Below are 26,982 nucleotides of genomic sequence, written 5' to 3' on the forward strand. Positions count from 1 at the left end.
TGAATCTAGTTTGACTACTGTTTAAGTTACCCAGTGGGTAGCAGCAATGGACTATAGAGTCCATAATATTTTTAGGCCACATTCTTGGCTTGTATAGCCATTCTCATTTGCTAATATAGAACTGTTATGCTTCATTTAACTTTTCTAAAAGAGATAATGCTTTGATCTATTGGAAACCCAGTTACAGTTAATCTATTATTATTATTTTTTTGTAATTGAGAAACTACCTCTCTCCAAGGAGATTCTAAAATGATTTATAGTATTGAAAAATGTTTAAGAAGGAGAATCATTATTTATTTTAACAGAAAAAAAACAAATAGGAGCCTATAGATACAGAAGACCTGGGATAATACTATTACTATAGAGGAGCTATACTCAGTTTTAAGCTTCTTGGGGAAAGAACAACCATCAGTTTGTAACAATGATATATGGTAGCTACTGCTTTTTGTCAGCCTTTCTTCTTTTTGAAGACCCTGTCCTTTGCTCACATATGACCTAGTTTTGGCTCATCACAGCATTCCATCTCTCTAATAACAATGGATGGGTCCAAAAATGGGCATGTGACCCAAGTAAAGCAAATCAGAATTCATCTTTGGAATTGTTACACTGACATTAGGAAATGGAAGTTCTTGCTCTCACTCTCTCTCTCTCTCTTTCTTTCCCCATCAGGTTGTTAAATTGGAGCTTCCAGAAGCATAATCCACGGATACCTAGGGACAGTTGTTTTCTTTAGGAGGGTGTTATGTGAACAGGTAAAGACAGGCCAAGATTTAAAAAGAGGGTGGGGGAGACAGAAAATACTAGAGGAGAAGTACTACATTTTAAGTCCCTTTTAGAAAGGTTCTTGGGGCTAGTCTATGGATTTTGCCTCAGCATCCTCCTTATTAGAACAAACAAATTCCCATTTGAGATAAAGTTAGCCTGGATCTGACATCTATCACTTGCAAACAAAAAAGTCCCAGCAAATATCATTCCATTGTTCTAATTTCCAATAAGGAGTTTGTTCCATTTCATCTGAGGAGACACAACGCCCTCCACCCTTCCACCATCCCCAGCATTGAATGTTAGGAGATGAGACTTTTTTTTTCAAGAGAATCCTTCCTGGCAAGAGGGCAGGAGGAGAATTGTCAAGGAAACACTACACAAGTTGTCCCACTGTAGTTTTGCATCTATAAAGATACTTTGTTTAAATAAGGAGATAAAGTCTCCTTTTATATTTCTTGCAAAACTATAGTAGAACTTGTCCAATGTTTCCTCAAAGATTTTTTTCTTTTCTTTTTTTTTCAGTAAAGATCACCAAAATGAAGATATATCAGCTAAGACTTAAAATTAAAAAGCAACAAGCTGTGTTGCTTCCTGAAAAGACATTTTAAAACAGTCATTGAGGGGCACCTGCGTGGCTCAGTCGGTTGAGTATCTGACTCTTGGCAACACTGATTTTTGTCAATGTAAATCTGTTCCTTTGGAGAAGAACATCAATCACAAAATATTGGTTTACTTTTAGGAAAAATATCTACTAAACTGCATTGTTTTTTCCTCACCTGAGTAAAACAGGTTATTACCAACAAGTATTGACTGTGGACAAACATAACTGAAGGTTCCCATTAAGAACAGTTTGGAGGCGCCTGGGTGGCACAGTTGGTTAAGCATCTGAGTCTTAGTTTCAGCGCAGGTCATGATCTCAGGGTCATGACATAGAGCCCTGGGTAGAGCTCAGCACGGAGTCTGCTTGAGTTTCTCTCCCTCTGCCCCTCCCCCCAACACTCTCTTTCTCTCACTCTCTCAAATAAAATCTTAAAAGATTTATTTGACAGAGAGAGACACAGCGAGAGAGGGAACATAAACAGGGGGAGTGAGAGAGGGAGAAGCAGGCTTCCCGTGGAGCAGGGAGCCCGATGAGGGGCTCGATCCCAGGACCCTGGGATCATGACCTGAGCTGAAGGCAGACGCTTAACGACTGAGTCACCCAGGCCCCCCTTCAGATGCCTTTTAAACAGATGCACAAATGAGATTTTGTTCACTTTGTGGCCCTAAATGTGTGAAAAACATTGCTGATGTTGTCATAAATACGATTTCACAGCCATGCTTCCATTTTGTTCTTTAAATTGGAATCCTGCAGGGCACTTGGGTGGCTCAGTTGGTTAAGGTTCTGCTTTAGGCTCAGGTCATGATCCCAGGGTCCTACTCAGCGGGGAGCCTTCTTCTCCCTCTCCCTCTGCGTGCCACTCCCCCTCCTTGTGCTCTCTCTCCCTGTCAAATAAATAAATAAAATCTTAAAAAACAAATAAATAAATAGCCATCCTGCCTTACCAAGAAGTGGTTCAAAGGGTTACCTTCAGAGAAGGCCATATTTACAAAATTGTGTTTGTATTTATGTAAACTCTCCTACAGATATTTAGTTAATGTTGCAGTGTTTCCTGCCTTAAACTGTGCACAGTTTGGGGCCTAAAATTCCTGAGTGTAATCCCTGAGGAATGTGAGACTGAATAGAGCTACACTGATAGACACATGAGGAAAACAGCTCGAAAAAAATCCTTCAAAGGGTATTTATTACATCATTCAACACTATAATAATCTATATTAAAATCCCACTGAAGCCTGAAGACACACAATAGAAAAAAAATTATAAAATATGTTTCCCAAATGAATTACTTTAGAAAATATTGTCATTTTGATAGGGTTTAGGAAATTTCTTAAATTCTCTGTATGCTCAGAATGTAAAACTACCTTAGATAATTATATTAGTTACATATGTGAATGTCAGCTATAGAATAATGAGGTATGTTTGAGAAGTAAGCTAATAGAATAAATCTTATTAATCTATACAAATGTATCTAGTCAAGTGCCAATGTTGAATGGTACTCTTATTAATACTCCCTATCATTTAGGCTTATAAATATAGGTTGGATTATTTTCCAGTAAAGATATTATTAGTTCAGGAAGTTCCAAATTATCATGAGAATCACATTTTTATTGCATTCATGAAAAAAAAAAGTCCTGGTCTTTGCATCATTCCTGACGCATATCTGGCGTACATATTGGCAGCTGACACATTAGCATCAAAACTGTGACTAAATTGATTACTAATATTTCTGTTCCCCTAGGGTTACGGACGCCTCATTGAAAGCTAAAAGAATATAAAATACTATTCTGGTCATTCCTTAAAATGCTTGGTTATGAGAAAAATTGAAGCTTAACCACCATGCATTTTTTTACCCTAAAATAAATTTTTTTCCTGAGTAATTAAATAGCATACGTTGGCAGAGTTAGTTCCCCTTATTAAAATATTTCTTGTCAAGGCCATCAAACACAAATTATTTGTTAGTAAAATTAAGTTATCTTACTCTTCAAAAAATGACACTGTGATGTTACTCAGATTTTCTTACGGAAATACGTGTCATTACATCTCACCAGAACACAGAAAAGAGTTTTCTGTGGTTTATATTTGACCAGAAAAATCAAGGTTTCTTTCCCCTCTGTTAGAAAATAGCCATATTAATAAGAGCTTAAAATTACAGTCTCAGGGCGCCTGGGTGGCTCAGTTGGTTAAGCGACTGCCTTCGGCTCAGGTCATGATCCTGGAGTCCCTGGATCGAGTCCCACATCGGGCTCCCTGCTCGGCAGGGAGTCTGCTTCTCTCTCTGACCCTCCCCCCCTCTCATGTGCTCTCTCTCATTCTCTCTCTCTCAAATAAATAAATAAAATCTTTAAAAAAAAAAAAAAAACTTACAGTCTCAAATGGGCACCATATGGACATTTAAATTATGGCATCTATTTTGTTTGGGTGCTTAACAGAGTGCTATATCATAAGTACAGTGCTTTTACTAAACTATGTAGGCAATCAATGACCAGTGTTATTTGTATGTAGAATTTTTCATTTAGGTAAAATAATTTGGTGATTTATGTTCCAGTTTGTACTTGATACGGATTTTGACTGCATGCTATTTTTTCATGGCCATTTTGTCATACCTTAATATAAATTGTTTGGAATCAGTTGTCATAAAGTTTATAAGAACTGAGTTTTATCTAACACAGTTTCTATCCAAGGCATAAATTAGCAATTAGTTTTAAGTTGTCTGATCAAAAAGACAACAGCCCCTAAAGCTCCCCCTTGAAAGTTTTTCAAAATTACAATGCAATTTATGTTGTAATGCAAAAGGCCTGGAAAAAATATTCATGACAGTTTCTTACTTCAGTGCATCATCATTATCATGTTGGACTCCACTGTTTTGGTGGATAACATTTTCAAGATAACTTTAAAATTCAATATGTTTTCAGTGAAATCTTTTTTACCTAGTGATTATTGAATGCTTTCTGATAAAAATTGAGTCTTTGACTAAGAGACATAAGTTTCCCTACCTTTCTCTCTCTCTCTAGGGAACTACTGATATCTATCAAATAGAACAATAAAGAAAAAGCTAGGAATGAGTTAAGCATAAAATTTCACCTTAGGAGCTGAAAACAAGGCAGGGAAGTTAAGAATTTGCATAAATTACATGCAATAACACAGTGGGAATAATGGGGTGTGAGTAGAGGAATAGGGGAGAAACCCATTAAGCAACCCCAAAACAAGAAAATTAAAAAAAAAATAATAGTGTCAGCCTCTTGCCGATCAATTAAAAAATGGGAATTGAGCCAATGTTTGAGAGGGAAGAATAGTACTATAATTTCTTTTGAAAGCAATGGCAACGGGCCATTTATCATGTTGGTTTTACCTTGGGTTGGTGCCCAGCCTGGACAATTAATAAAATATTCTTATTACAGCACTAGCAACTTTATCTTGCCATTATTAACAAAGTGTCACTAACAACTATGTGCACAGATCTGATACATATTATAAGTTCAAATGAAGTGAAAACACAATCAATAAAGAAATTCAATATAAAGAAACAAATCAGCAAAGGAGAACAATATCTGCTTTTTCTTGGGGTAAACATGTTGAGTAGAAGCACAAATAAACTTGAATAATTTCATGATAAGGTTCATGTTTACACTGAAATATCTAGGTGATATCTGAGTATCTGAATGAGTCAGGTCCATATACATTAGTCCTCATTAACACCCAGGTAAAATAACCTTGCATAAATGTGTTTCCTTTTTAATAATAACAAAATGTATGGTGCGTCCTATCATTTCCCAATAACATTTCTAAATTAGAACCTGTATTTGATAATTCTCTACTTCTCTAAGTATTTTGAAGAGCAACTGACCACAAATACATTAGAGCTTTTCTATGGTGTTATCCCAGTTTATTTATTTATCCCCAAAATAGTTTTTATGAATAGAAACATTGTCATTTAAAAACAATGTATTGGGGCGCCTGGGGGGTTCAGTCATTAAGCCTCTGCCTTCTGCACAGGTCATGATCCCAACGTCCTGGGATGGAGCCCCACATTGGGCTCCTTGCTCGGCGGGAAGCCTGCTTCTCCCTCTCCCACTCCCCCTGCTCGTGTTCCTGCTCTCGCTCTTTCTTTCCGTCAAATAAATAAATAAAATCTTTAAAAAAAATAAATTAAAAAAATAAAATCAATGCATTTTATAATAAAATTCGGGTAATTAAATGACTTCACGTATTATTTGATGCAACAATTTTTTTTTGTTTTTTTTTAAAGTATTGTAGCTGTTTATTTCTGAAAATTCTTATTTCTGAAAATACAATGTTAGCCACAACTGGGTCAGGTTAATGTCTCAGAATCAGGATCCTATCCAAGTACAATAAATCACTCTCATTATTTTAATCACGCTACATAAACATTAGAGAAATGTTGAAAATTCAATCACTGTCTTTCAGAGCTCTTTCAGTTACCAAAAATAAATAAATACACTGAATGGAGTCTAAACAGTATGATTGAAAAATCCTGATAAAGACACATTTATTCTCATTATCTTAAATCTTACAGTTTTCATATAGCATGATAGTTCACCAAAAACTAAAGATTTGGTGAGTATGTTGAATTTTAGTGAAAATCTAATATCTTTTCTATATTATTTTATGTTAGAAAAAATACCTTAAAATGTTAACTTTACAAGTAATACCTTTTGTTGCTTTTTTTTTCTAATGGAAAATTAAGATACATTCTCCTGTTATCCATGTAATTTTTATGATGGTGGAAAGGATGTTTTGTTTGATTACCAGACTTACCACTTATACGGATGTGCATACATGGTATGAAAATGAGAATACAAAATTTTGAATATTTTAGTTTATTAACATGACAGATTAGACTATTCTTTGGAGATTCAGTTTTATCAAAAGGACAAGAAACATGTACACATCCCTATATACAGAAAATACTAGAAAGGCAACAATTAACCACTAAAGTGTAGCCCCATTATTTAATGATTTGGTAAATTGTGTATCCATTAAGATAGCTTAGATAGTACAGTAGTTGCTCAAGTGGTATGTCTTACTTATATACCAACATGGCACTATCATTTCAAAGTAAATTTTTAAAAATAAAAGTTATTTAAAAATCTGTAGTTCATACCAAGGGCTTGAAGATAGGCTGCCAGTTTTCTAAAACTAGCCTCTCTCCTTACTTTATTCTGGTAATTTTAATATCATGTGTTTAAAACAGCCTAAGTAAAATAAATCAGAGAAGACAAATACCATATGATTTCACTTATATGTGTAATCTAAAAAACAAAACAAATGAACAAACAAACAAAACCACAGAAACAGACTCATAAATACAGAGAGTAAGCTCGTGGTTGCTGGAGGGGAAGGGGAGTGTGGGTGGAGGGTGAGTGAAATATGTGAAGGGGATTAAGAGGAAAAAACTTGCAGTTATAAAATAAATAAGTAATGGAGATGAAAAATATAGTATAGGGAATATAGTTAAGGATATTGTAATAACATTGTATGGTGACAGATGGTGAGCATTGTGTAATGTATAAAATTGTCCGATCACTATGTTGTACACCTGAAACTAATATAACATCGTATGTCAAGTATACTTCAATTAAAAAAAAAAGACTAATGAGACTTTCATGAAAGTAACACTCTTGCTAATGTACAATGATAGTAAACCCTTAGAATAGTTGAGGGTGGTTTTTTTTGGCTCTACTCCATTATTTTGTATGATTATTTTATGCACGGTTTATTTTAACCAGAGGTTTTTCATTGTTACTGGAGTTGTTTGGAATCATGAAAACACCTTTGATGATTTAAATAGGTAAATTCCTATATACCATTTGACTAACAGTAGTTCTTTTCAGCAATTGTGTGATGAAACAAAGGACATTTCCTCTATTTACAAAAGCTATGTTTTAATCCACAGATTGTTGTTGCCTTCCAAGATATTAGGTACAAATATTCAGTTTATCCTCATAAAATATTCCCACTGAAATTAGGTGGAGTTCTGATTGGTTTAAAGCTGAAGAGCATGGCTCACTGTAATACAGGCAGTTGAAAAATTATGTGAAATAATTGAAATTGGAATGGGACACACCCATAATGCTCACTAGAAAACAATATAATTAAAACCACACTGATATATTATATGACCTTGACCTAAATGGAATCAGTCTTGGATGATGCAGCAAGGCCTGTTTATCTCTGCTTTTTAATATTTTTGTTCATCTTTTTTCAGTACTGAGAAGAAAAGCAAATGGCTTATTTTTGTTGGAAAACACCCAAACATCTGTATGTGGGTTTCTATTCTCCTTAATCATCCAGCTAAAGCATAGGTCACTTCCTTATTATGTATGTGGAACTCTGTATGCAGACTCTACAAAGTGGGGCAGAACCTCACTGAATTTGGAGTATGGGCATATTACTTAATAAAAAATGTCATTTCCAAATTTTGTATATTTGAGTTTAAACTATTTTCCCATAATTTCTAACATTTAATGATTGTGTTTTTTTAATCTAAAATATGCATTTTGTACCTGATATTAATAAAGATAATTCAACTGCTCTTATTAAATATTTCCCTACCTTCTCATTCCATGTGACCCACCCTCAGGACTAGAGGTGCTTCCCCTCTAGAGTATGATCTGCCCTCAGAGGGTAGTGAAGAGGGACTGCAAGGTCTCTGGAAGTGGGTCTGGCACCTGTACTGGAGTCCCTGGTTCCTGGAGTACGGTTCAGAAACAGTGACAGGAGCTATAGCCTCTGGATCAGCAGGTTTCCTTGGTCTATCAGTTTTCTCATTCAACATGAAGAGGTACCTGGAGGAGGACCAGAAGAGACGCCTCTAAGATATGGAGGCCCAGTGTAGGGGCACTAACACCGGGAATATAGATATTTAGGAAATGAGTTTCAGACAAAGATGGCAAGCCATCTTTGCCATGCTGGCCCTTTAGAGCTTGAATGGAGGCAGCTCTATCAAGAGGTAGCGTGAGCCACAGGTTGTGCACTCAGCAGGGACCTAAAGTGAGCAGGACGGGACACTTGTATTTTACAAGTTGGACTCCTTACACTTTATATATTGTTTGTGTTTATTCTCTGAGGCATTTGTTCTCCTTTGTATTTAGCAATATGTTGTGTATTTTCAGCCTATTGTTGCTTTGCTATAGAGAATGATTATCTATACTTGGTTCATTTAGAGCCTTTTGAGGAGATACCACCTACAAATGTAAGCAAACCATAAGAGGAATTATCAAAGGGAGGAGGAAGTTTAGGAGAAAAAAATTTTAACTAAAGAAAGCAAGGCTCAGATGACTCAAACTCTGTACAAAGGTAACCTTGAAAATCTTGAGTTTTATTTAATTAAAAGAGACAATTTCACTTCTCTCACTTAACTTTTATTTTTTCTTATCACTTAATTAGTCTGTCTAAATTAGTGATACAGCATATGATTTCCTAGCTCAAAAGCTACGTATGACTCCCTATTACCCACTATCTCATATCTAAACTTTTATTCACTCATTTAACATTCATTGATCATCTACTATGTATCAAGCACTATGTACTAGGCATGGGGTATATAAAGACAAACAGAACAAACATGGTCTTAACCTCACACAGAATGGAGGAGAGATGGTAGTCAAACCCTAAAGGAAGAGAATAGGGCATGGAGGGGAAAGCAGTGAAGGAAAGGGACTACTTCAGACTGAGTGGTCACAGAATATTACATTGAAGTACCTAAGAAGAGAAGGACTCAGACATTCACAAAGGAAGAAAAAGAGTGTTCCAGCAAGGAGTGACAGCATGTGCAAAGGCCCTGAGGTGGCAATATTTGCCTTTCACTGAATTGAAAGAAGGGCAGTGTACCCACAGTGTAGCAAAGAAGAGAGAAATGATGTTGGAACATTAAACAGGAACTACACGAAGCAGCAATATTCAGAAGTTTGATTTTTTTTTCCTTACAAAAGATTGCCATTGAAGAATTTTACAGAAGGCACTGGTATAATTGATCTTATGTTTTACAAAACTTATTTTGGCTGTTTTGTGAAAAGTGAATTGGAATGGATCAAGAGTTGGTCCTAAGATACTATGAGAGGCAGCAGTAGTCCAGTGAGGAGTCGTAGGGTTTAGTTTTTGTTCACAGTAGAAATAGTGTTGGACAAACTTGAGACATATTCTGGTGGCAGAATCTGACCAGTTAGGTGAAATTTCTCCAGCAAGTCAGTTTCATAGGTGCAAACCTGGAAAAAGTGAATGGGATTTTGCTGGAAAGATGGCAAGGGCAATGAAAATATTTACTGGACAATGGTTATAAAATGGACTATGGAATCTAAGTTGGAAAAGAAGAGCTGATAAGAGAGGAGATTAATGGATGAAAGAAGTATGATAAAATGAATAGATTTGAAATTGGAAATTTATACAGTAAGAGTTACAGTATTGATAGAAGTCTATTGGGTTTTTTGTTATATTTTGTTTTATTTTGGTTTGGTTTGGTTTTTGTTTCATTTTGTTTTGTTTTGGTTGCAAAACAAGAAACTAATCCTGACTCCCTTAATCATTAAATAAAACCCTTATGATCAAGCCCTGGAAAATGCAGGGCAGAAACTCATGGAAATTCCTAGGTCCATAAGATGAATCAGTGAAACCACTGTTCAGCCCTGTTTATCTTTGGTGATTTATATTTTCTAAATTTCCAAGAGAAAGAATTTTTGGATGACTTTAAAAATGTATTTATATATTTATACTCATTGACCATCTATCTACATTCAGAAGACAGGGCTGATACACTACTTCTATAATGAGGGAAATAACCATTACCTACTAAAGCCCTACCAGCTTGAGCAAGAGAGCTAGAAAGCACAGGAAGTTGTGGTCAAAGAGTAGAGTGTTAGAATTGAAAGTGTGATTTCAGAAATGGTGCCATTTCTGGTGATAACAAGGACTGATAAGGGGTGGTGGCTGAGGACTGCAGGAAAAATCCTAGTCAAGGAATCAAGGTCACTCATTACATATTGAACAAAGAAAGAAACAAAGAATGTTTCTGGTCTGAGATATGGGAAGAATTGAAGTAGCCATAATCAAAAAAAAAAGATTATGTATTATAAAAGCTAATTGGAGGGCATGGAAAGAAATGACAGGGAATTCTGTGGGTTAAAAATGTTAAAACAAGGAGCAATGCATTGTATGGAGCAATGGGAACAAATCAAGGAAAATCAAGGAAATGAGATGGCTCAGGTCTCAACCCTGCCCTAGCTCCAGTAACCTACTGCTCCGTATATCCCTTCAGGTCTCTGCACTACCCTTATAATTCTGCCATACTCTCCTATACCTTAGTTATAAGTCCTGAAGTAAATGAATCATTCTCAAATTATTCCAGTTTGAGTCTATCATTGATTTCCTATTAGGAGCCTAAGTGATATGTCAGCTAATCTAAAACATCTTGTCTCATTTTTTCTCTTTTGTATATTATGGTTAGTAATTATGATCAAATTTTGAGTAATCACTAATAACCAACCATTATGTATATATAACATAATAATAGATATTATATTATTTAACATTTTAATAATTCTGTGAGGCAGGTTGTGCTATCTCCATAATATAGGTGAGAAAACTAAGACTCGGAGATGTTTTATAGTCAGTTGCAGAGCCAGTCTGCTCCAGCATTTGTAATTTTTGTTGTTGTTGTTGTTTTTTAGAGAGGAGGAGAGGTGGGAGATGGGGCAGAGGGAGAGGGAGAGAGAATATTAAGCAGGCTCCACACCCAGCAGGGAGCCTGACGCAAAGCTCAATCTCACAACCTGAGATCGTGACCTGAGCCAAAATCGAGTCTGATGTTTAACTGACTGAGCCACCCAGGCATCCCCAGTATTTGTAATCCTAGATGCAAGTACTATACGACTCCCACAAGAGGGATACTAAGATGGGTAAGCCTGTTCTCTGCACTTAGAGTAGCATACACACACACACACACACACACACAAGACTTGTGATTAAAGCAATGAGTGGAAAGTTTCTTGGACAGACATAATTACTGTAGGAATTTTTAAACATTTATGTTCACCAGGCACCTGGATGGCTCAGTCAGTTGATTTCCACTCAGGTCATGATCTCAAGGTCATTAGATCGACTCCCGGGTTGGGCTCTGCGCTGGGCATGGAGCCTGCTTAAGATTCTCCTCTTTCTCCCTCTCCTGCTGCCTCTTCCCACCTCAAAAAAAAAAAAAAAAAAGTTTATGTTCACTATAGTCTGAGGAAGACAAAAGAAGAAATGGTATACACTCTAAAGAAAGGGTGTTATTGTCTTTATCTGCATACAGTATGATTTTCATTCTTTGTACATGTAAATTACTAAATTTTTGAAACAGTTATAAAGAGTGTGTAGGAGTGTTTTCAAACAATCAACTGATTAGTTGGTATTGAAGAAATCCACTTGAAAATTTCCTGAAGTCCATCAAAATGGATCATAACTAACTTGAGGAGTTAGCTGGATGAAAACATTTGAGAGGTGTATATAGTGGGGAATTTAAGCCATTCTCTGCACACAGACAGCCACGGTGAAAAACAGCTCAGTAAATTCAAAGCATGACGATCAAAGGTGTTATAATTACATTCTATTTCCATTTCACCTCACTTACTGTGCATGCTTATTATTTTATGCTGTTTACCCAGCCCCTATTCCCTCTAGTTCTGAGGTCAGCGGAATGGCATTTCCCCTTTAGAGCATTATTACCTCACACCCTGTAATTGGCTTGTGGAATTAGAGAGGTTGTGGTTATGGCAACGGAAGATTCCCCCTTTAATAAAAATGGAGAATTGTTATGGTGTGATTTACTTTCACCCATTCAAAACATTATGCAGACTCACAGGGTTGTTGTTTTTTTTCTTTCATTTTTTAAAAATTTGATATGTTTGCTATTAAACTGAACTGGCTAAAAACCATTAGACAGAGATATTTACAACTTGGAGGAATTGCAGACACAATCAATCCAGACACTTTTGTTTAAAAAAAAAAATCCTTAGACATCATTTACAATTCACAGGACAGTTGTTTTCACATAGGGAAAGTTGTTATCTGCCAAAATTATATCAAAGATAACACACAATATCTGACAGACCAGAAAACTAGAGAAGAAACGTTCTTTGAGGTTGGAATCTTTATTTTATTTTTAAAAACGGAAATATGTTTTTGTAAATTACTTCATTTATGATTTGGTGTTTCTGTTGTCAATAATTTATAGAAAGTGAGAACAGCAGTTGGCTTATTTATTTCAGGGAAAATTTTAAATCTTTTCTGAAGACAACAAAACTTGAAAACTAAATTGAAAATCTTGCCATTCCCAAAGTACATCTTTTAGGAGCAGAAGCCCAGCCAATTTTGGTAATCATAATAGTAACACTTAATCACTGGTGACAAGGGGACTTTTCTATTCAGTACCATCAAAGACATTTGAAATTAAGGAAAATGAAAATAAAAATAAAGGAGGTGGGTTGAGTAGAGGGGAGCCACTGGTATAATTTAATCCACATTAAACCAGACACTGATAAAAAAAATTGTTTTAGTATTCATATAAATTGGATAGTTCATATTGGCTTTTTGGGGGGTCATATGTTGGATTTTTAGAGTTTTTTGTTACTTCTCCTGGTTATTGTGACTCTGCACAATGGAAATAGAAATTCTAAGGGTTTGTGGTGTGTATTTGCAAGTCTGTGTATGCTGCACAGATGGGAGAAGGAAGGAGAGAGGGAGGGAGGAAGTAGGGGAGGGCATGTGTGGTGAGTCTTCCTTGTTCCTCCACCATGTGGCCAAGAGGTTTGATGGTTGCCAAAGCCAGAGGGTCCTCAGAATCCTCCTCAAAGTGATGGGCTAGAAGTAACTATCAATTGATTGGAACTTGTGTGTGAGGTGAAACCAATCCACTATTTGGGGCAAGAATGAGCTTTGGCATCTGAATTTATGAATCCAAAATGTGTGGTACATGCTCTGTATTTTTCTGTATAGCAGAAAAATAATCAAAAAGAGAGGGAAGAAATGTCTTAAATTATAGCCCTTTATGAGTAACTTTGGGTTAAAACTATCTTAAACCAACTGGTTTCTCAATTTTCACTATGCATCAAAATCACCTGGGAAGATTTTTTCAACTAGCAATGCTCAGGCTCTATCCTGAGATTCTAATTCAGTTATTATGGGGTGAGACCTAAGTATCACTGTTTTTAAGCGCCTTTAATGAATCTAATGTACAGACAGGGTTGATACCCTTTGAACAGATGGAAACAAAACAGTAGCTCTGAACACCACTCCTCTCAGATAAGCATAATAAGCAACAGAGAGATAAATGCCAGTGTAATTTGCTGCAGTAAGGCTCCGTGTAGGAGGCAAAGATTTTGTTGGACTTTGAAGATTAAGCAGGATCTGAAAAAATGTTGAGGAGAGAAGAGAGAAAATTTCAGGTTGTGGAAGCAGAATAAATAAAAATCACAGAATGGTAGAGTAGAGTAGAGAAGATACAGGGGGGCTCTGTCATGTTGGGGCTATGGGAAATTAGATGGGCTAAGCCTATGGAGCTATTGAAATTGGCCAGCTTTTATCTTTTGAGTGTTTGTTAAACTGTTCTATATACCTGCAATACGAGTGTTACAAAAGCATTCAATCTAAGTATCAGTGACTGAATAAATAACCACTTTACTACTTTTAAAAACAAAATAATTCAAGTTTTTGACCTAACTAGCAAAGTAGAGAAACCCTTAATCAAGTAGGAAGAGCTGGTAACTTTCTGGAAAGTCTCTGCCCATTCTTGTTTAGATCCCAGAAAGAGCTGTAAATTGTTCCTGAAAATGTTTTCATATAAAAACAGTGTAAGAATTCCACAACCCATGGAAAATTTAACTTAGCATTAATTTTAGAAGCAATACATATCATAAGGGTCACTTTTCTTCTCTGTAACAATATTGAACTCACTGGGGCAGAAAATGAAATGGTTTTATACATCATGTCATCATAAAATACCCAAAATAGAGCTTTGTAGAATGTGGGTACAATAGTCCTCCTTATCTGAGGTTTTGATTTTCATGGTTTCATTTACCAGCAGTCAACTGTGGTCTGGAAGCAGATGATCCCCTCTGATATATGGTCAGCAGTAGCCTAATGCTAAGTCATGATGCCTATGTCATTCTTCTAACTTGATCTCATCATATAGGCATTTTATATCTCATCATCACAAGAAGAAGGAGGGTGAGTACAGTACAATATGATACTTTGAGAGAGAGATCACACATAATTTTTATTAAGTATATTGTTATAATTGTTCTATTTTATTCATTATTGTTAATCTCTTATTGTGCCTATTATATATTAAACTTTATCATAGATATGTATATAGAGGAAAAAACACAGTATATATATATATATGTTTTGTAGTATAGTTTTGGCATCTACTGGGGGTCTTGGAACATAACCCCCACAGATAAGGGGGGACAACTGTATTCAGTGCATGTCTAAAATTAACAAACAACTACTTTATGGTCCTTCTTTTTTTGTTGTTTTTGTTTTTATTTTTTTATTATGTTCAGTTAGTCCTTTTTTGTTTTTCTGTTATTGTCCTTTTGTTTTCTTGCATTTGGGTTCTTATAGTCTTTCTCCTAATTAAGGTCTTTTTGTTTTCTTCACGTTTGTTCAGCACAACACACGCATGCAGCAAGCCTCTTGGTTCAGGATGCATTTCTAAAGTTATATATAAGATAATGGGAGCTCCTAAATAACTTGAGAACAAATTCATTTAACATGAGGGAAAGGTTAATAGATATAACGAGACCATGAAGAAAGAGCTTTACATGCAATTTCTTTGCTATTTAACTTTGAGTTTTGTAGGCAGCTAAAAATAACCCAAGCACACCTGTGCTATTAAGTAATCCTTTATACTATAGACTTTAAGCTATACTGTGTTTCCACTTAAGAGTGGGTAGCTAAGTTGTTTCTTAAATTTATCTGATGCATTTGAATTATTTCAAGTTAGCACCATTTTTCCATGATTAGCAAAAATAATAATGATAGTAGCTTATGAAATGTAAAGCTCTTCCCTTGGCTCTGTCAATGATAGGTTACTGTTTTTAGTCTTGGTCTTTCTGCTTCTATTAACTGGTAAACAAAAAGAAACTGAATTAGGTAATAAAAACTAAAAATAATAATAATACTTCAACAAAGAATCAACACTATGCATAATCATAGGGAAATGATTTGTCAAGCATTTTTCTCCCTTTTATAGATAAGATGACAATCATATCTTTTCCCACAGTCTATGAAAATTCATAAAAATCTCTATGTTGGTTGAGTGTCTTCAATTACATATTTTCGAAAATCACATGCCTAGAAACCATAAGCAGAGAGGACATCTAACATTTTTGATTAGATAAGGAGCAAGACCAGGATAGGCTCCCAGAGCTGGTGTCAGCTTTGAGTCTCTCTAAAGTAGGCACATTTCAAAGACAGAGGATTCATTAGAGTTGCCTGGTGAATGGAACCCACTCATATCAGAGACTCCTCAGTATCATACTGAGCTGAAATTTTCCACTTCTTATCTAGATTTCCCTTAGATTTTGTTTTTAATTCATCCATAATCTTACTGCCTTATATAACACATTTTTATTTTATTATGTATTACCTTCTAGTCTTTCAATTAATAAAATATTTTTAGTCATGTGCAATATATGTTTATTTGAGTATCTTGTATGTGCAAAATCACACATACCTATGTATTTCCTTGTGTACTTAAGAAAAGTTTTAGCATCATATCAATATTGTGGATTCTTAGAATGCACAGTCCAATGATCCATCTGACATTAGAATCCTCTTCTGCTACATATATATAGGCATAGCCTAGGTCAGCTTTGAATATTCACAGTGGTAATTCACCATCATTGGAAGTCTTTGGATAACTCTAATATTTGAAATTTCTCCCCTACATCACACTGTGCTTTCTGCTTGTGGTTCTCTCTTTAGTCTTCAACAACATACAGATTTAATCTAATGTGTCTTCCACATGCTGGTGCACATACCAGTTCTATTTCTTGCAGGAACTCCTTAAATGACATAGTTTCCAAGTCAATCTCTCATCAAGCAACTTTCTCAAGAGTATTACATTAAGGCGTATTACATTTCCAATTATAGAAAAATGCATCTATTACTAGATTCAAGTATTAGAGTATGAAGTAGTATGCAAGTGAGGTCAAGCATTAGCTTGACTGTTTTTTGTTTGTTTGTTTGTTTTTTGTCTAATCTCATTCCTGTTGACCTGTGTCAAAGTTTATCATTGAATAAAATCACAAGGTTGCTAGCCAATTGAACAGACACTATTCATTGTTCATCACTATTAGTTATGTTCACCACAACTATGGTTTATCCTTACCAGCTGAATTTCTAATGTGTTCAGTAATCTAACCTCAGGAAAGGTGTCTTTATCTCAAGCGTAAGGTTAAATTCTAAATCAATGTTAATTATGATTAATTCATTTTCCTTGCCAGAATTGATTAAGGAATGGATGGACATGTGACCCAGGTGTAGTCCATGAGATGTGTGGAAAGTCTATTGCGAGGGAGTAGGGAGGCAGGTTCCTGAAAATTTCCTACAAGGAAAAAGAGAACACATAAAGGGACAGCTTCTCTTCTGCTGGACATTATCTGACCAGCCTGTGATACATGGGAATAAGGCAATTTACTTGCAAGCATGAGGTGAATTAGTCACAGGTCAGGCAGACACACGAAAGATGAAAAAGTAGTTCTTTTTTGTTTATTTTAAAATTTATGAAGGTAAATTTAAATGCATTGAAAATAGAGGTAAAAAAAACGATTAATTTTGACAAATATGTATAGTTATGTAACAATCCCATAGTCAAGATACAGAATAGTCTCGTCACCACAGAGAGTTCTCATGAATCTTTGTAGTCAATCACCTTCCTCCACTTCTGGCCCTTGGTAACTATTAATTTCTTCTCTGTCATAGTTTTGTCTTTCCCAGAATGTCATATAAATGGAATCCTGCAGTATATAATCTTTGACTCTGGCTTTTTTCACTTAGCGTTATGGATTTGAGATTCATCTATGTCATTACATAAACAGTAGCTTATTTCTTTTTATTGCTGAGTAGTACTCCATTTTATGCATGTGCCATGGGAATACTGGTTCTTGATGATTTTCAACAACAGAATTAACCAGATTGAAAGCCATCCTACTCTGGGACGTTTTGGTAGGTGGGATAATTTTTCCCTTTTAAGCTCTTTTGGTATTTGTTGTCCAACTCATTCTAGCTGATGTACCAGATTGATCCATCCTACTATTAATGACAGCAAACATCAAGTTCAAATGTAAGGTGATATATTTATTCTTGCTAAGCATTTCACCTAAAGTAAGTTCATTCAAAATAAATTTGCCCAAAATTCCATTCTATAGCCTGTTCACTTAAATTCTATCTTGTTGGATTGGGTACACCATAGTGGCTGTCAAGCTATATTTTTTACCTAATTTTGTCACTTAATATGTATGCTATTCTGTTTTATTTATGCTGTTACAAATTCGGTGAGCCTACCTTCTATCAGCTAATCAAACATAATGATATAACAAAAGTTATATATATTGAAATCTGGTCATATTGTCTTTTATTATATTTTTCCTTTCTTCTTTATGTAATTTATCTAACTTTCCCAATAGGGACAAACATGTTATTCCAATTGTTTCTAGATTTTCTCTAAATCTTTTTCTATTTGAAATATTTGTCTTTAATAATGTGGAGAACTAATCTAATTCTTATCCATACTGATATTCAGTTATTTCAGCAAAATTTATTAATGATGACACCTTTCTAGAAAAGAGTCATATTAATATAAAAACATAATAGATAACATTTATTCGGTATGCATAAAGTTGTTTACATTCTCCGAAATATTTTACTTATATCTTCTCATTTATTCTCCATGACTATTATCTCAAATTTACAAATGAAAGAACTCAGCTTAAATCTTAAGCCACTCACAGTAAATGTCCTAAATTAAATTTTCTGCACCTAAATTTGTAAAATGTCATAAAAAATAACGGGCTTCTGGGTGGCTCAGTTGGTTAAGTGACTGCCTTTGGCTCAGGTCATGATCCCAGAGTCTTGGGATCGAGTCCCACATCGGGCTCCCGGCTCAGTGGGGAGCCTGCTTCTCCCTCTGACCCACTCCCCTCTCATGCTGTCTCTCATTCTCTCTCTCAAATAAATAAATAAGTAAAATATTTAAAAAAAATAATATTAAGTAATGTGTTCCTTTTTTGAAGTGTATTTCTTTTGGCTATAAGGGTAAAGTTTCATTTTATTTCATTAATTTCTCAATACTGTTAAAAATAAATATGCCAATCTTCTACATTAAAACCCAATGGCTGCACTCTGTATAAATGTATCCATATGGTTCCTATTTCTGTTTTATATTTTGAAAATTGCTCTAGCTGAAAAAAGTAGCAACAACAACATAACCTATTGCCAATACATACGGGGCCCCCTTAGAACCTAGCAACATTCTTTAGTAAGCCTGTATCCCTTATCACTCACCTGATATGCAGTTATATATTTCAGTAGATACAATAGTTACATCCACGCGCCCTGTCATGTGTTTGTCCTCATCTCAAAAAGGATTAATCAAGGAATCATATTATATACTAAAAGTATACTGACAAGACTGAGAGTCTTCTGTAAATACTTTATAGAACTTTATTTCCAACATGATAAAACTACCATGAGGTGATTTTCTAAACCATCTGTGAGTGTTTGAGGGAAGACATCGATGCCTTTCATAGCAAGTCATAAAGCAGGTTGCCCTGGAAGGTTTGCTGGTATCCCTGCCCAATGGCCTTTTTTTTTTTTTTTTTTTTTCTCCTAATTTGCTTTTATAGTCAGTGAGTGTATTTAGTCATGTCTCCATTAATCATCTCCAGGGGAATCAGCCAACAAAGGTTATGATGTTCTGTTTTAGGATGTCAGTCCTGGTGTTTGCTTGAATACAAAAATCTCCTAGACAATTAGCCATGGCAATTCCAAAGCTGATGCTTAGAGGCCTTCGTTCAATTTAGGAAAGAACCCTGGGAAGCTACAAGAAAGACTACAAAGTAGAAGAATGTCTCTGTTCGAGATAGGCTGAGACTAATATATAAATGTGTGTAATGAATATGCAAGGAGGATTCTTACTTCAGGAAGCAATTGTTTCTGTGTGTCTTTACAGTAATAATGACTGATGCCCCTGCTGCAGCTTTGTGGGCCAGAGCTGCAATAAACAAAGGGAACCCATCAGTACTAAAGGCTATCAGCCTATTGTCTTACCATAGATTGATTTCTCTCCATCAACTTCAACAGGCAGGACACTCAGGAAGAAGTGTGCGTGATGTATAGAACACTATTTCAGGAGGATTGGGAAATGCCTGCTTGGGGAATTTCACTCTGTTTCACATCCTAGCTCTGTCACATCCATGTCATGTTTGCCAATTCCCTAGTTTCTCTGTGCCAAAGCTTCCTTACCTTATAGAATAAAAATAGTATCCAGCTCATTAGGGTTGTGAAGAAGACTAAACAAGCTGTTTCATGTTAAGTGCAAAGAACAGTGTCTGGCATTTTATAGGCCCTCAATTAATGGTAACTGTCATCATCATTGTTGTTGTATATATGAATTACAGTTCTACTTTAGGACATCATTTGAAACTTTTTATAACTTTTAGGTACCAGCATCCATCAAATACTTGGGTTCCACAAATACCAAAACACTTGAATGTCGAAAATCTAAGTTAATATCTTTATGAACTAACTAAAATTCACCAAGGAGGAGATTTAATCATAGAATATGTTCAGATACTTGAAGATACATAAATGCTATTATTCTACTCTATGTTATTCAGCATGGATATATAGTTTCTATATTTTTGTTTCAGTTGTTTTCAAAAAACATTTGCTCTCATTTAGAAGATACTAATTAAGAAAGAAAAGAAACTTCTGAGGGGTGCCTGGATGGCTCAGTAGGTTAAGTTTCTGACTCTTGATTTAGGCTCAGTTCATGATCTCAGGGTTGTGAAATCAAGCCCCGTGTCAGGCTCTGCTCTCAGCGCGGAGTCTGCTTGGGATTCTCTCTCTCCCTCTCCCTCGGCTCCTCTCCCCACTCTCTCTCTCAAAAAAATAAATAAATACAATCTTAAAAAAAAAAAGAAAGAAAAGAAATTTTGAGACCCAGAGCTAAGACTATCCTTATTGTTGACATATTTTACTTGAAATCTCTGGAGAAAGATTCTTTGCTATATGATTTTTTAAGTCCTTTCTATTCCTACTATTTCTTAAATCTCTTTGCCCTTGACCAAGAAAACATAATCAACTATTCATATATAATAGCAATCATACAGAAGGTATGTGTAGAGTACACATGAATACTCAACACTGTTGTGAGGTCTTCACATGTATTATCTCATGAGAGCCTTCACAACTCTATTAGGTCTTATTTATTATCCCCACTTTAGAGATGGAGAAACTAAGGCACAGAGAATGTGAGGGACCTGTTCCTGATCATATAACTAGTAAGCCAAAGGGCTGGGACTGAAACCCTATAGAACATGCCCTCACTACCTCTAAAGCCAGCCATCCAGAGTCATCATAATCATCCCCCACTAATCATAATCAACCATATGGCTTGACTGGTCATCCAACAATAATCTTCCTGGTTATTTTATACAGAATTCTGTTTTTCTTTGGACTAATATCTTTAAGATATGCTATTTTCTTATTAAAAAATGATACTATCATAAACACAAAGCACGAGGGTTACTTGTGTCTGATTCCCTTTAGTGAGCAAAACTTCCATGATCAGATGATCAGACAAAAGAAATATTAGGTCCTTAATCTCTAGATTTATGAGGTTGGACTATAAAGTAATTAACTTTTTAACACAGCTCCAAATGAGTTCTGTTCTATTCAGTTTTGTCACAGCTTGGTGGGGATGTGATTACCATTTTAATACCCTCACTACTCTTACAGATTTCCTTTTATGTCTGAAGCACATTTCTTTGTTTTTCTTCTTTTAATTCTCCTTAGTGGTGAATGGTCATGTGTTGAAGGAAGAGGATTAATTTTTGGAAGGAGCCAAAATTCATTTAAACAAAAGTATGGGTGAAAGACTATTTCAGCGTTATAGCAAAGAGAAAAAGGGAGGGAGAAAAGAAAGTTTCTCTATGTTGTTATAATGGATCCAGAATGAAATCTGAAAAGTAGTCTCTAAGAATATTTTGAGTGGTATTGAGTTGTATTCATTGGAATATATATGTAACCCCCACATTTGACAGCTGTAAGGGCAACATTCCTTTTGTTAAAACATTGAGGAAAAAAGGTTTTAAATTGTATTTTTTTTTAATGGGCACTGAGTCAAAAATCTGAAATTTTTTGGATCTCCAGAGGATAGCAGGAGGGTAAAGAAAAGAAGTTCGTTTGAGTGTGAAATTTCATATAAACTTATGCTTGTGTCCCTTTTTATTGTTTTCTTAAGCAGCCAATGCTCCATTTCTACATACTATTTCTCCTAAGATCTACTGCTCTGGAATTTTGGGCTCTAATCCAATTACAACTGTGGAAAGAGAATAGTTTTAATAATAATGGAATCTGGCTGTTATTATTCAAACTTTATATCATCCTGGAACCAACGCATGTTATTTATACGATAAGACCTTCCATAAGCCTGCATTATCTATCACACTATTCCTAAGCTCAAATAGCAAAAGTGCCCACTTTTCTTTCAAGTGTATTTCTCACCTGTCTCAGCTAGGTCACTTCTAAATTGTATTTTTCACCATCCTCCCCTTCTCCTTGCCAAACAATTTTTAAAGTCTCAGGAAAGCACTCTTTGAATTGTGTTGTTCATGGCAGAGTCTGCATTGCTAATTCTTCCTGAGTGTTCTCAGATTGTGGCTTGTCTCCAAATGCAGAAATGCAAAACAATGTGATTTCTGTAGTTTCCTACATGATCCAATTTAAGGCATTTGGGCTACTCATATTTTATATCATTAAGAGGTCTTTTTAATTTTTTTTATTGATATGGTCCCTAAAAATTACTTACATGGTCAGTAATAGATAAATTATGTGGTCAACTAATGATATTATAAACATATGGTTATGTAACCTCTAAACCCAAAGATCTATCATGAATAAATAAGACAGAATACAAATCCTGTGAGAACAAATTACATGCCTCCAGTTTCCCTTAGGAAACAGCTGTACTGAATCAGGTGGATTGATGAAGGCCAACTACATTTGGCCTTGAGAGTTGACCTTAATTAGCAGCCATGACTCTCACTAAAATTTATGAGGATAAACTTTCCTTGGACATAAGGTTACCTGCTTTTTTGTTATCACGTCATGCTCATTGGCATCCACAAAGCGCTTTAATATGTCCAGACCTGCATGTAGAACTTTGATAGCATCTTATTCCTAAGGCTTCTTAGGGTTGATATTTTCTCTAGATATGTTGAATAATAAGTTTCCATGAAACTTACAGATTATTAAATGAGAAGTTGTCTTGCTAGCTAGGGGTAATGTGAGTAAAACCCAACATTAGAACATTCTTATGTATGTTTTCACAGACATTTATAGCAGACGCCAGTTGCTAAAGGCTAAGTAATTTTATTTAGCAAAAATACTAAACAGGGTAAGGTCTTTCAGATAGTCACCATTATCTGAAATTTGATATGCTCTGAGGCTTTTGAGGTTTATATGGAAACAATATCATTGCAGACAGCTTCAGGCGATGCACAGGGCATCCATGAATCACAATAGGTGTCTATTTCCCATCAATTATCCCTACCTAGAAATTGCCAGATGGTGCTTAAGAGATTGGCTAGATCACTTGATAATCTATAGATGGAAGTGAGAGCAAGTTTTATTGGAACAAGTGAATATTATGCAGTTATTTAAGAATACTAGGAATAACACTGACTTGGTCAGATAATTTAATATTTAGTCATTATTTTTTTTTTTAAAGATTTTATTTATTTATTTGACAGAGAGCTAGAGAGAGAGAACAAGTACGCAGAGAGGCAGGCAGAGGGAGAGGGAGAAGCAGGCTCCCCGCTGAGCAGGGAGCCCGATGCAGGGCTCGATCCCAGGACCTGGGATCATGACCCGAGCCGAAGGCAGCCGCTTAACCGACTGAGCCACCCAGGCACCCCATATTTAGTCATTATTAAATTAATTTTTGTAAGGAAGTTAGAGATTTTCTTTTTTTTTTTTTTTTTAAAGATTTTTTATTTATTTATTTGAGAGAGAGAGAGAGCGAGAGAGAGCACATGAGAGGGGGGAGGGTCAGAGGGAGAAGCAGACTCCCTGCTGAGCAGGGAGCCCGATGCGGGACTCGATCCGGGGACTCCAGGATCATGACCTGAGCCGAAGGCAGTCGCTTAACCAACTGAGCCACCCAGGCGCCCAGGAAGTTAGAGATTTTCTGATTTGAGAGGACCTAAGAAACAGAATCACTCAAACTATACCAAATAGGTCAATATTTAATTAGTCAGTTACATCTTATTTAATACCCTGATCTCATTTACTCATGCATTTAGGGTGACTTTTGACTCCTATTTACTATGAGTAAATGAATGAATGGGTATTTAATAAAGTCGATACTTAATTAGTAGCCTTTACAATATTTTTCCATGAAGAACCTTGAAAAAAGACCTAAATTGCCTTACTCTGAGGAATAAAACTTCATCTATGGATGTTTGATGGGGAGATCAATATTTTGCCGTTTATTAGTAAGATTGGCATAAGAATATATCTTATTCTGACTAGCTCTGACAGAGCTGTTAATTTTGGTAAAATTATGTTACAAAAAAACTATAGAAAATTTTGAAAATATAATTAAATGAAAAATTATCCATGACCATCAAGGCATAACCACTCTTATATTTTGATATATATAATCACTTAGGCATTTTAATATGTACATATGATTACATATATAAGTATATATGTATTATATAAATTATAAATTTATAAAAACAATAGTTAATTAAATATATAATACAAAATATGGTATAATAAAGCTTTTTGAGATAAAAAATCATAATTTCACAACACTACAACTCTTGCCGCTTTTCATTTTACCTTCTTGTCTGCACTCATATTTCTTCTTAATTGTAATTATAAAATTCATACTTCAATAACTGCTTTGATAAGAAAATTATTTGATAAGAAATATGCATTTCTATTGTTTTAAAGCAATTCTTTTAATACATATTCCTTTCAAATTCTTCCAAGAAGTGAAAAACCATGACATTTACATCTGAAGTGTTTTAGTCTTTTTGGGTGACAACACAGGAGACATAAAAAAAGCAATAACATGAAAAATTCCAAACATCTTATTTCCATATGGGAAGCAGCTGTTCTTTTTCATGCTGGTAAAGGGAGATTTGCATGCTCTCTGCTCTATCTAGCCTACTGGGGCCCTGATCATTGAAATCTCACTCCTGCTCAGATGCATCTTTGAGGGCTGGTGGTGATACAGATAACAGTCATTGGAATTTATTCTGCGACAAGCAGTGTGCTATGAATTTTATGGTCATTACCTCATTTAATTCTCCGACCACTATTTTAAAGATGAAGGAACTTAGAAAGGTCACATATCTTGTCCAAGGTCATACAAATTATAAGTGGCAGAGCCAGGATTTTCATCTGCATGTTGTCAGAGCCCTTGATCACAGCACTGTGTTATCCTGTATGTCTCTGAGTAGCTACATTCCACTGTTGACTAGGAGATTAGTAAGTGGATGTCTTTTGCTGGAACCCTCCATACCCTATCAGTTGTCTTCACATCTTTAAGTAAATACTCTGGCTTTCAGAAGATAGTCTAGCCTTGGAAAATCTATATTCTAGTCCTGGGAAAGCTCCTGATAAACTATTCCTTTTCTAGCAATTTTTTCTTGTTTCTTGGCTGAGTACCTTGAATTAATTCCCTATATAGAGTCAATCATTAGCTATTTCTACTTTATTCCTCTCACCCACACCTGGAAGCTTTATACCTCTCCCTAAAATCAACTTGCATATACTTTTCTTGTCTGCAGTTTCTTAGCCATTTGAGACATTTGAGGGATCTCCTAACATTTCCAGAGCAATTCAGTTCCTCAAAAGCCTTCCATCTAGCTTTCCGTTTGTTCAGATCAAATGTTTGGAGTCAACTCTGAATCCTCTTTAAATCATGAGCACATTCTATAGGTTCTACTTTCAAAGTAAGTTCAAGATACAAACACTTCTTACTTTTCTTCATTGCCACGACCCGGTTCCAAGCCTCTCCCCCCTTCTACCTATGATTCCTCTCCTTCTACACTTGCCCCCATATTCTATTATCCACACAGAGGCCAGAGGGATCCTGAAATTTGTGTTAAATTGGGCCTCTCATCTGCTCAAAGCCCTCCAGTGGCTTCCATCTCAGGCCAAAAGCCAGATGCCCGCAAGGCCCACTACCCGCTGCCCTGTCAGTCTCCCTCCATTCTGTTTGTCTAGCCAAACTGGTCACCTGCACTTTCTCAAATAACCCAAGCATCTTTATATTTCAGGAGATTTGCACTTATTTTGCTCTTTGCCTCAGACATTTTTCTGACCAACAGACACATGACATGATTCTCCATCTTACTTCGTGTCTTTGCTTGTAAGTAACTTATTTTAGACAGGCCATTCCTGAGCACCTTATATAAATTAGCAGCTGCCAACCTCAATGTGCTTTATTCTGCCTTTCCTTATTTTGTTTTTCACCATAGCAGTTATATAAACCTGACCTATAATATATTCATTTCTTTGATTACATATTGCCTCGCTACTACAATATGATCTCCATGAGGGAAAGGAGTCTGCTGTGTCTACTGCTATATTGTCAGCCTAAAATAGTGCCTATTCACAACAAGTATTTGTTGAAAACATGAATGAAATTCACCTTTTGAGATATCGTTTTAGAATGATACTAGTTATTTTATAAATACGGTGCTCGGTAATGCAAGTCACTTTAAAAATCACGCTTAAAATTTATTATTTATTTTAATAATCCATGTTATATATTGACACTTGAGCCCAGAATTAAATTTATCATAAAATTATCAAATTTAAATAATTAAATAGGTACCTAAACAGAAAGACAAATTAATTTTTGATGATGTATATTTATAAATAGCACTTGTTGTCTAGTCCAGATACCTTATTGTCAACATTGCATACTTTGGCTATGTGCCATTTTCTAATACTGAGAATGTTCAGAAGTGCAATAATGCTATCTCCACTTCCCTTTTCCCCTTAGTTGTTCCTATTTCTAAGATTTTTTACCCACTCTACCTATAGCTCTTCTTCAGAAGACCATGCTGGTTTTTAAAGCTGTGATCACAAGGGAAGAAATTCACTTTCCCCAGATTGGATCAAATCTATTCATTTTGTTATGTAATATTTTCTATTTCCTGCTAAGAAACAGTTAATGAAAGCCACCAGGGAGAATGATAAGAGGAAAATAAAATCTCAACCAAAAGAATTATAGCTATTCTTACAAATTGAAAACTTATTAAAATTAAACTTTCACTAGCAAAGTTGGTCTTTAATGCTATTCTGAGCGCTAT

At 35.4% G+C, this 26,982-nt stretch overlaps 1 long non-coding RNA gene across 1 annotated transcript in view; it reads left to right on the plus strand.

Moving 5' to 3' along the window:
* LOC118524505 (uncharacterized) overlaps positions 1–14,571 on the plus strand; it is a 354,604-nt gene extending 340,033 nt beyond the window's left edge. Inside the window, exon 4 of the long non-coding RNA XR_004911661.2 lies at positions 14,436–14,571. This is a non-coding gene — a long non-coding RNA (uncharacterized LOC118524505). The remainder of the gene's footprint in view (positions 1–14,435) is intronic.
* The last annotated feature ends 12,411 nt before the right edge of the window (positions 14,572–26,982 follow it).

The sequence above is a fragment of the Halichoerus grypus genome, chromosome 9 (assembly GCF_964656455.1).
Source record: "Halichoerus grypus chromosome 9, mHalGry1.hap1.1, whole genome shotgun sequence".
Taxonomy (NCBI): Eukaryota; Metazoa; Chordata; class Mammalia; order Carnivora; family Phocidae; genus Halichoerus; species Halichoerus grypus.